Source organism: Colias eurytheme, chromosome 15 (genome assembly GCF_061535395.1).
Source record: "Colias eurytheme isolate Ceu_HAF_F1 chromosome 15, ilColEury1 Martin Lab GWU primary, whole genome shotgun sequence".
NCBI lineage: Eukaryota > Metazoa > Arthropoda > Insecta > Lepidoptera > Pieridae > Colias > Colias eurytheme.
This window is the reverse complement of record NC_142994.1, coordinates 10,177,563-10,189,982: the sequence shown is the minus strand read 5'-3', so window position 1 is coordinate 10,189,982 and position 12,420 is coordinate 10,177,563. Positions and strand designations below refer to the sequence as shown.

General features: G+C 33.1%; 1 protein-coding gene across 7 annotated transcripts in view; it reads left to right on the top strand.

Annotated features, from left to right (window-relative positions):
- Prosap (SH3 and multiple ankyrin repeat domains prosap) overlaps window positions 1-12,420 on the top strand; it is a 150,750-nt gene that overhangs the window by 32,581 nt on the left and 105,749 nt on the right. For 3 of the 7 annotated variants that reach the window (XM_090110485.1, XM_090110487.1, XM_090110488.1), the window contains exon 1: window positions 7,934-8,185. The exons of 2 other annotated variants lie outside the window; for them this stretch is intronic. The gene's annotated coding sequence lies outside the window, so the exon portion shown is untranslated. Of the gene's footprint in view, window positions 1-7,932; window positions 8,186-12,420 lie in introns of those variants that run through there. 2 more of the 7 variants (XM_090110486.1, XM_090110482.1) reach the window with 1 other exon arrangement.

The following is a 12,420-nucleotide window of genomic DNA, read 5'->3' as shown; positions in this document are numbered from 1 at the left end:
GTTTCTTGTCACGCACAGTCTTTAACGCCCTGTGTTAACGCCACTAGCTTTTTTTGGCATTTGCAACATTATTTTTGAATCGATCTTCGTTTGATTCGTTCAATTTAAAACATGTCTATGAAAGCTATAAAGTGTTAAGCAATTCGCGAATTCAATTACCAAACCAATTAGGTTATACGACTATGTGACTCCGGCTTTCTGAGTTAGCCTTTCTATTTGCATAATCCGGCAATTGATAAAACATGCCTGCGTTATTTATCGTCTGCTACCGTATAGGAGATATTACATACGATGGTTACCCATTTCGAGTCCCTTGAAAGTTGAAAGACGTTACCAGTTACCACATGAGATTTCATTGGAGCAAACGTTTATTAGTCCGCGTGTTATTCATCTCGAAGTGACACAGATATGTTTATAACGTATCAATCATACTTTGAGTGTCTATCAATAGTCAATTATCTTTAATTAAAGTGCGTGTTAGATATAAATAAAACGAATAAACACAACTCATATTTCCAAGAATAGTGAAAATATATCCGAAACTATAGCGTATATTTTAAACCAACATAGCATCGTTTCATTCCTTCTTAAATCTCTATTACGAAAACTGTCAATTATAAATATCCGAATTATTCTTCCTACAACTACAATCCTCTATGAAGTATGTAAATAATAAGAGGACGCACATAATCACAATTCGAGCGGGCACAGTATTGCTGTGAGCAAATTGCATGGCCCGGTGTAGGCGGTAATCTGGCTTAACTAGATAACTACATACACATTTAGTTACATAAATCCATATACTGATGAGATCAATCCGTCCCGAGTACATTCAGTACACATCTTCTTAAATGATATTTCTTCAAAAATGGTGAAGGACCTGCATTTCAAGATTAATAATGTAGAAGAAGTTTTCTACATTATTAATTTGAGAATTTTCTATTACTGTCATATCAATGATATCTCCACAACACTATAGGTGTAACCTATGTGTTTCTAATCAAAATACGGAACGTAACAACGTAGCAAATTTTCCGCCTATTTGCCGTTTTGTACATCCCTTCACCATCGATTTAACTCTCTTCAAATTAGTCACTACTATATTATTAGAATGACAAAAGAATCATAAAATCTAATTTGCGGCGACTTTTTATGGATTTTTTTCATGATTATATGAACCTTCGGAACAGCTCATTAATTTCGTAAATTACATCATTGACCCAAAAACCTAAAAAGCTCTAATACCTTATTAAAGAGATTACATCAGTAATTCCCTAAAGAAATGCAGTTTTGCAAAGCAAAACACGCAAACCTCAGAAGTCAGAACCAATTAATTTATAAAAGTCATTAATTTATATCTATTTATAATTAATAATTACATTTAGAATTTGTTACAAAATGCAATTAATAGTCTCAATAGCTGTTACATTTAAACTATGAAAAAAGTAAAAGCTCTTCAGTCTAATTAAACTGAAATGTTTAGCAATTGATGATATTTTTGTAAGTTACTGTGTGAATAGTACAAGAGATCTCTTTTGAAATGCAATATAAACAAATCTAAATCCTCTAATAAAGGCTATTTATTAAACGTTCTACAAACACTGGAAATTCAGGAAAAGAAAACTCATCTAGTGGTTAGGGAGCCAGGTGCAAATTTGGTTAACTATTTCCTCTCAAGAGATAATTCGTCAGACGCATGAGAGTATAGTATTATAAAGCCTCGTGAACGTCAGCTGGCGCTCGGTTGGGGGGGTGAGCGGTTGAAGCCTCCCACGCACATAGGAAAAAAAATACATTCATTCATTCATTTCCTCTCAGCTAAAAATTTGTCAAATTGTAGCTATCCCAATATCTCAACGAAAAAAAATAGTCAGCTGGTTACAACATGGTGTATTATACGTCAGCTGGTGTCTCGAACATGAAAGTTAAATTTAAAGAAAAATTTATTTTCCGTTATTTCCTCTCAAACAAAAATTTACCTGAGGATAGCTTATATGTAACTGTGGATAAATATATATGTCAGCTGGCTGTATCTTGGTGGAAAAACCGTCAGCTGATACGGGAGGCTACAACCGCTCTTCCCCCCAACCGAGCTCCAGCTGACGTTCACGAGGCTTCATAATACTATACTTTGATGCATTTTACTAATTACCGCTTGAGAGGAACTTGGTCATAAAATCTGCTGCTGGCTCCCGGACCATAGTAGAGATCGTAATAAAAAAGCGCATGACGTCACTCCGAACGTGATGATTCAGGAATAAACAAAGAAGAAGTAAAGAAGTCAACAAATCATAGCATTTGCGTTGTTACCAGTGAAACTTGGTAAAGCAATGCCATATTATATGTAGAAATATAGGAACCTCGAGCCAAGGAAATTGATCTTCAGGGACCGAAAGTTCCAACTATTGTGATAAATAAGAAGTTTTACGATCTCCACACTATAAAGAGGACGTAGTTTGCACTGAATGTAAAAATGAATGCATCTTTATACATTATTATTCATATCACAAATATAACGTCATGACCTATGGTCATGATCAATGCTGGAACGATACTGTAAAATGTGCATATCCAACAACATAATACGACATCTACCAATTCGCTCTTGGCCAACTTGGTTAATTTTGCCTTAGCCACCATCTATACTATGTTCTTGTATTACGAACAAATACATATTTTTCAACAATGGTAACAACACGAACAAACATCCTACAATGTTTCATTGTAGTTCTTGTTTATTTCTAGAAACGTTTTGTCAACCAGTCACATAATTTATAGTGATTTCTGACCTTCATCAAAGCATTTATGTGACACAAATTACAGAAAATTTTGATAAATTGTTTGCATTCATGGACCATAAAAACTTCATTCGATCATTTGACATGCTTATTGCTTGAAATAAGTCGTAATTGTGCAATCACAGTGCGATTACGATAAGCCTTGGTAATATTTTCAAATATTTTTTTTTATATCTACATCGCTTTAAGATTTTTTTAACAGATTTCAACAAAAAGTTTCAAAATTTGCATTGAAGATCACATTATTATGCCCCCATTCGATAGAAAGTTGTGAACCAAAAGGTTTACATGTAATATTATATTAGATATCGGAAACAGTATCTAGCCGCTACTACGTGTTCATTGACCGATTTCCGTGCCCTTACCCATGACGATAAAGTATAAACTAAACATCAATAAAAAGCCTCAGTCTCACCGCAGAATGAAATAACCGACATAAAAACAATACATATAAATGTACTGATTTCGGCACGGAATTTTCACATCTATTGCGATAAGATAGAGGCCGTTTTTCAATATGCTTATTAGTTTTTCTTCTGGCCATTGTGCTGACCCCGCACGGAGTCGTCGATAATTTTCCAATCGTAAGATTGCGGTTCGGAGATCGAACGTAACGGGAGTTGGACAATTGTGTAGAATAAACAAGGATAGATCATGTTATGGAGCTTATTGCCTATTAATATATTTCTCTCTGAGGCCCAGGGCTTAGGTTGTGTTTGTATTATAAATTTGAAATTTATGGTAAAGTATATTTATGATTTATAATTTTCAGTCGATTAACAGTGCGGACTGTGGAATCTTCCTGAAATTACTTACTTATATTAATTGTAGGAAGCTCTTTGGCATTGATTTCTTTACCCATTGCCTTTTTATTGTTGAAATAAAAGAGGTACACCTGTGTACATTCATTTTCAGTCGGGACTATTTATCTGTATTAAGTACCTATGGAGCTAAAACTACAAGCTATGGTCCTAAGAAAAGTTCATTTAAAAACTTTTTTAAACATAGCCGAAAACGCGACACTCCATCAGCAGTATCTGCAACTCGCTTAATCTTTGCATAATCAAAGTATGTAACAGTACTTGCAGCGTGTCAGAGCGGCGATGTGATAAGCCCGGCGATGTATATCCTAGCACGATTAACGACTGTTCTGATAACGCGGGAATCGATCCTGCGAACTGGACTTTGGACTGTGAAGTTGGCACTTGGAATTCATAGTAGTAGCACAGATCAGAGAGAATAAAACTTTAGTTTTTATGCAAGTTGCATCTAAAAAGTGCGCTAACTCATTCAAGATTGTTACCCAATTAAATTTTTGTCGGAGGAAAATTTTATTTTATATTATATAATACAATTTGGAGGAAAACACATGCAATAAAGCTATTCAAGCTGTCTAAAATACATTAGATACTTGCGGAAAACTAGCCTAGTCTGGTTGGCCAAATTTTGCTGTGACGACGATTAACTAGTAACTTACTTACTATATACCTAGTATATTACATTTTTTGTGCATAACATTTGTTTTACATAATTAAAATGTATTCACATAATTACATTTGAATGTATAGATATATGGCATCAATTTATATATATTACAATTTACAACTAATGAACAAATTAATGTTTACGAATAGTGTTGGATTAATGGTTAACATTGCGTATTTATTCATAGGTCAAGGCCACTTACCATCAAAATATCACCATAATAAAAACCAGGTAAAATTTCATTTAAGAACGTTTAAAATATAGCCCTTTTAAGGCTCGCATTAGAATTCATTTCGGCGTTTCAAGTGAAAATTCAGTGTTTGCTTCCGTCTATTTGCTGAGATCCGAAGGGTCTTGTAGGTCAACTTTATTACGCTCTTTGAAACCTTTCACCTACATTTTCATTACCTTTATATCTATCGCGATTTACATTTCAGACATTTTAGCTTTTTATTCTGTCGTTCTTGCGTCTTTTCTTAGATTTTTATAAGTAAAGACTAATCTCACTAATGGTAATCTTTTTAAAAGTAGGTACCTACTAGGTAGTTACTCGTATTTTTTAGATTAGATGCTTTAGAATCAGATTTTATTACTTTTTTATATTTGTCCTGTGACCAGATAATCCAGACAATAGAAAACAAATAATTGTCTATGGAACAAAGCTATACTACAACTATAAATACTGTACCATTAACTTATTTTCTCGGGACATGACATGCCGACGCATTGTACCGACCGATTGGCTATGGTCATGTACATTTGGCTTGCAATAAACCAAAGAGTAAAGTAATACATACGGGAACAATAAACTTTAACCATAGACATCTCGGAGCAATTATCAAGCCTGGAGAAGTAACAATTAATTGAACAATAAAGCACTAGTTTGGCCTTTTTGGCTTATGGCAAAATGTCATGCGAAAAAAGAGAACAGATATATGTCAGTTCGACAGTTTGAAATGACATGGCCCATTTCAATTTGTTTTGATCACCAGTCTGGTGATCATCGCTTGGTTATTTTAATTATTGTGTTTGAAGTGAAAAACGAGTGTTTTAGTTTAATTTGTTATTTTATGAAAAGAAAATTAACTAAAGATAACATGGCTTGTGTTGCTTACGGCTGTAAAATCCGTAGTAATGTGAAATCGGACGAAGATAGAAATTTGTCATTTCACAGGTTAGTGATTTTGATCAATTTTTGGCTAATTGTATTATAAATCAGTGAATTTGCGTTATTTTCTAAATCATCTATGTTTTATCTACCCTTGATCATTTAAATGAAATCATAATTAGCTTATTTTTGAGAGAAAATGCAAAATATTACTTCCATAGTGTTGTGCAATTATCGATACTTTAATAGAAACGAAATATTCAAATATACGTACTTTGCTAAGGTACTTTTACAATGACTGCTTTAAATCAAATAGGTTAGGAGAAAAAAGTTATTTAAGTATGGATTTTATTGTTATTTGCAGGTTTCTGGCTTGAGAACAATTAAAAGATGTTTGGGTTAAAGCTATAGCACAGGGAAAATTGGAAGCCTTCAAAACATTCTCGGCCTTGTTCAAATCATTTCTAATCAGACGGGAAGAAAAGTAAAGTGCTTTGCAGAGATGCTGTGCGACAAGTTTAAGGTGGCATCTATTTAAAATAATAAATATTGTAATTTGGTAATTAAGTGTCGAAATAAAATGTTGTTAAAAAAATAAATGTTTATTTGTTTTATTTGAAGCAATTTATTTTAAACTTTTACCATTTTTTTCCTGAGGGAATGAGTTATTTTCCCGCGGTAAATTGTAGCCATAAAAACTCATTCGTAGTTTTTACGTGAAAGAGTATCAAATGTCCATCCATACTAATATTATAAATGCGAAAGTAACTCTGTCTGTCTGTCTGTTACTCAATCACGCCTAAACTACTGAACCAATTTGCATGAAATTTGGTATGGAGATATTTTGATACCCGAGAAAGGACATAGGCTACCTTTTATTGCGAAATATGTACCACGGGCGAAGCCGGGGCGGACCTCTAGTTCTTATATATTTTTGCTTTTATAATATTAGTAGGATACGACTATTGATTTGTAAAAAGATCAACCAAGTGGAAGTCAGATTCGCGCACGAAGGGTTCCGTTTCCGTAGGTATAATTCTATTAATGAATCTATGAAAACAGGAAAAAATACGTACCTTTTTACGAAACCATAAAAACAACCTAAACCGAAATACCTAATAATATTTTTTATAAATACCACTACCATACAATGCAAGGCAGTCAATACGCATCGTAAATGAATAATTCCAAATTAAAAGAATCTTAAAATTTGGAATTACCTATCCATAATTCAAAATTAAACGAATCTTAAATTATCTTCAAGCAATTTTATATCTTAATTTTTTTATTTATCGATATTTTATTATTCGAAGTGTCAAGCACTACCTTTTTAGAACAAAAAGTGGCTACATGTGGATTTGAATGCCAAGCAGATAATAGTGTGTTGTCTCTTTCTATCGCATTAATAAGGGTATTGAATAAAAGAGAGCCACTATATAAGAAACGTTCAATTAATTGTTACTTCTCCAGGCTTGATAATTGCTCCGAGATAGACATTAACATACTTTTAAGTAGGTACCACAGACTATAGAACATTTGAATAAGTCTTTGGATTAGAACATACAGCACAGACTTATAAAAATTATCAAAAAGTATTTGAAGAAATGAAGGAAATAGGTATGAAAGCACTAAATAGTTGTTTGAGCGATTTTTCAATGCTTGGATAAAACTTATTCGTCGAATAATGTATAAAACTACCATTTTAAAAACGTACTTATATAAAATTGCGGTCTGTATGGTTGAAATAATAACCTATATCCTAATACCGATTAATACGTTTGATATCCATATAAATTATAAATATACGAAAGTTTTCGTAACATAAATAACATTAGGTAGGTACCTAATTCAATATAAAGTCGTATTAAATGTTACTAATGTAAGAGAGGTAATTTATCCGGACCTACAAATCATAACTTTCCACTGTTTTATGACCATAAAATTTAAGGCGCCTACTCATGTCCGTTTTAATGCACGCTACTTCACGCATGAATAAGCCATTATTAAAAAAATCTATTTACTAAGACAACGAAAATACGCATGCGTGAATCGAGGTAGGAAATGGCGCGGATGTATGTGTGTGCAAATATCAACTTTAAGTCAAGGATGGTACGAATCAGTATAGTTGGCTACAACTTACAAGTTCATCAAATGTTTACAATTCTCGCGGTAATGATAATCATTTTAACACACAAACTATGAAAGTAGGTGACTCGTATTTCACATAGAGCTTTCATACGTTATTATGAAATTCGATTGTTACATTTTTATGTGTGGAGTCACGTTATCAAGGCTGCCAAAAATACCTAATTAACATTGCAGGAAGATTCGTTTCCATGTTTGAGTATTTAAAAAAAAAAAACTTTATACTTTAACTTTACACTGTTTAAAAAAACTGAAAACATCATCGGTGAATATTATTAAATTGCTGAATGCTGTCAGCGCTAGCCGCTAGCAGACTTCGGTATCTCGTTCATTCGGTCACCACTCCGCGGTCGACACTGCGAGTGACATTCCATTCGAATGCCGTACGCGGTACGATTCATTTCATTCGCTCGCTCGCCAGTCGCGATTGATAAGTGTCAGTTGGTGGTTGTATGTCGTTCCGTTTGAAATCCCGCGTAACAATTCCGAACGCGTTAATTGGATCTAACGTGATTAAAAAAACTACATTAGATTGTTTTGTGTTATAGATAAGTGGATTGTGTTTACTCTTGTATACAGTGTTTGTGATACGAGTTATTATATTTTCTGTGTGCCCCACTTGGATTTTTTCTACGCTAACGTTTTTGTGGTATGTATCAAGATCGAAGATTATTTTTCATTAAATGTTCATACAGTTTGAATTAAGTTCCGTGACTTTTTGTGTGAGTTTAATGACGGTCTTTTCCGTTGACCTTCCATTTTCATATTATCGCATACCTAACAAACGTATGTAACAATTAAGTGGTTTGATAAAACTTACTTGACAAGAAACAATTACTTTTATAAAAAATAACAGCGAATAAATTTGTGTATTTGGGTGGGTGTTGTACTCGAAACGTTCAATTTCATGAATATTTATCGCTTAATTTACCTTTCATGAACGTTTACGTAGCGCCTAGACTAGAATCCAGAGTGTAGTTCTAGGCATGATACGAGAATAATTCAATTCAATTTAGGTATTTAAGTTAAGCCAGATTTGAGCACACTACTAGGTATTTTATGTAAGTACATACATTATAAATATACGTACCTACTTCGGTACGAACTAGCCACAACCTAGGTACCTTTTGATTCGACAATTCCGAATTCGAACAAGTATTTAAAAATCGAATGTCGAAAGAATGTTTAACTTTAATTGTTTTTCGAATCCTGTTCAATTAAAAAAAAATAATAAGTTTCTATGGGAAACGTCTATAAAAAAAAAACTAAAAAAAAAACAGCTAGGTACTACCTACCTACCTAAATGATAAAAATAGGTAACTATCGTTTAACGGGGTCACAAAGACTATTCGGTACCTGTATCTTTTTGGGTTTGTTCAGAGATAGGTAGGAAGGAAGGTACCTATTCTGTTTGCTTATTCCGATAACCTAAAATCTAATAGGATTAAATGTCCTACCTACCTGACTGACTCATATAAATTTTTATAATTATTGTAAGTTGCTCTCAACCTTTTTAAATTCTATCTGCAAAAAATCTTTTCAATCAAAGAATCCTAATCCAGGATGATAGCCTATTCTAGGTATCATTGTATGAAATTAAATCCCTATTACCATAGACAAATATAACCTAGCTATTACTTACCTAATGGGTAGGTATATTATGAAATTCGAAAGTTTGTCTGTCTGTGTCTCGGTACCTACTCTAGAGAGAATTCGGTTTATTCTTGTTACTATATTTAATTAACTATATTCAACGAACGATTAACCTTTATCACCAATCACTCGAAAAACAGGATACATGCAAAACAATGATAATACATGTTGCTTTATTCATTATTATTCGTGAATTATGATATTTTACGATTTTCTCAGACGTAAAGCGTAAGAATAAAGGTCAAACCGTTATGGACCAAAAGTGGGTGCAGTTCTCTCAATATGGAGTTACTTAAGGCCATTATTTTATCACAATTCACATTAGCACAGACCACCTGGATCCGCTTAAAAATGCGGGTCTACTAACTTTGCGAACTTTGACATACATTTTTAACTTTATTGCGTAAAAAACACGCTAAAATTGAAAAGTTTACTTAACTAACTTCACCGTAAATCGTCTACCTACGTAGGTACCTACCTCAGTAAGGAAGTTAAAGAGCAATGTAAAGCACCCAGTTTAAAAAAAATATTTAATGATGTAGGTATATGTCATTATCCTCCACTGAACAAACAAAAATAAACAAGTAAGAAGTGTCATATAAAAGCGAACAATCTCTTTTTGTGCGTATTTATTACATTACCAAGATAAACTTTATTTGACTAATATTATACAGAGCAATGAAACGTAGTTTTATAGCGTAAGCGTGACATATTTGCAGAATGCAGGAATAAAAGATTTAAGAAATGCTACGAGATTAAAAAGGCCTCAACCCACAGTCCACAGAGCACAAACACAAGACGCATAACTTCTAGGAAAACGGCTATACAGATAATCTATAGACGATGTTCTATTTTAATATTCATATTATTCGTTATTCACATGCAATGCACCATGAACAATAACACCTACATTTCTGAGGCTATCTAGATCCAAGACGTAAGAAATATAAGGCAGTTTTATCTCGAAACGCATTCGCGATTGCAAAATATGAATCTGAATACGGTATAGCGTATCGCTTGAGATTGTCGATCGTAAAACAATAATATTGTCGGTCATTTATAAAGTTAAATAAATTCCTTTTAGAGGCTGTATCGGCATGTTTGTTAGAACACTGCCAGTATGTAAAACGCTGTCTATAGAAATGTACGTTTTGTAAAATTAAGAGGAATATCATTTATCTTAACGCAATGCAGCTGTGAAAGTGATCTATGGGTACATTTTATTAATAGGTCGATCCGCCTCGTCGCAATTTTATCGTACAAAATGCCTTTACTGATAAATTTCGTATTGTGTATTATTCAAACACAAATCTTATAAATTATAGAGCTAAAAGTAATAATTATATAACTATCGGTTGTCAATTGTCATATACAGCTTACTCAATATGAGTGATAGCGTATCATACCACACAGACAGTAAATGCAGGTGTAGGTTGGATATAAGTGCATGACAGTAGTGCCACCCACACACCATTCCACCAGTGTTGCAAGCTTTTTGCAAAATTAAAGCAAGATCATTGAATCTGTTTACTCAATCACTATTTCCAAAAATGTGTATTAAATCTGATCTATTTGACTTTTTGTAGAGACCATTCAAAAAAGCTTTTGAAATAATTATGCTGTTTTTTCTAATAGGTATTTCTTATTAATATTACAAGTCTCATAGTTTTGTAGACTTGTAAGTTGTAGTCATGAAGATTTTTATATTGCTATGGAATTTGTTATAAATAATGTTCATACCGAACTCTAGACTATGTTCCAGTATCTATAGGTATATCTTGTAATTTATTAAACTTACTATATAATAATAAATCACTTCTGAAATGCTAAACTTGTTACTAACTGGCGTCATACCCTCATCATAGTTGTAACGCTATTATTCGCAAATTTAATACATTCCAAAGTTACTGGCGTCCTGTTGGCGCATCTTATTTCCCAGTCTCATCAAAAATCACAACGTCAATCGAATAAATACTTACGTTCATTAGTCATGATATTCTTGGAACTGTAAAATAGGGAAGCCTGCGAAGTTATTTTTTGACAATTTCCTTATAAATTTGTGTACATTTTCAATTTAAGCTAAAGTTCTACGAAAGCTACTTTTCAAATTATTTGAAAAACATTACCAATATTATGTCCTCTATAATTATGACACACATTGGTTTAATAAGTAACTAGTTATTCCGTATCCGTAATATATGAGTCTAGTTTTCTTGACAAAAAATGCGATGTGCAAGCGATGAAGATACTTTTGTTTATAACGAAGATATTTTTCTTCCAAAATTTTTGTGTCACTAGATCTTGATCTTATTAATCAAAGTTGCGTTGCGTCACAATCGACTTAAAGGTTGCAAACAAACAACTCAAATAACTCTACATAACCGTGAACAGAATCTACCTGTATGTAGATTATTCAAGTCGAACCGGATCATATCAAATCCAGATTTAGATGTCCACGTCTTATCAATGTTTCTACTTAAATATACCGATTTAGCTCTGTCGATACATGATTATCTAAAAAGCATGAAAATGACTATTTATCTACTGGATTACTCTTATCTGATATCCAGTGGTATAATCGATGATAAAGCGGAGTTTAATACAGTGAATTTTATCAAAATCATTAAAATTCCTACTATAGAAGTTCTTGATAACATTTTATGTCAGGGTTGTAAAATTACAACAGTTTATTGCCAAAATATGTCTAATAATAAAGCTAGTAGATTAGTAGTTAATCTTATAGATATTAAATTTCATTGACTAAGGCCGCTTCAATATTAATCTGTTGTAACAATAATGTTATTGCTTTGTATAGCCAAATGTTAAAACCGATAGTTGTTTAGTGATCACTCTAGGAACTACGGAAGATGTGTTTAAAAGTCTTGCCTGATTTTCACATAAGCCAACCATTCCAGAATTGCTTATAGTTCATTAAATAAGCTCCATATTATCATGAATATGTAGGTACATAACTGCCATCAAATCGAATTATAGCCTGTTGAGCTGTTTTCCATCGTCATTAATCCGTGGTCTAACCGCAAAGAACAGTCAACCTGATAGCCTTAAACCAATACTAGTGTTACCAAGAACAGACCATTTCGAGCCGTTTATAATGGCCGTTACGGTAAATTGGGTGTACCAAGTTTGCGGTACACTTCATTAGATGCTAGCACGTACTGACCCACTGAGTGTGCCATAAATCACATTGTTACGTCAGCGGTGGATAGCCTG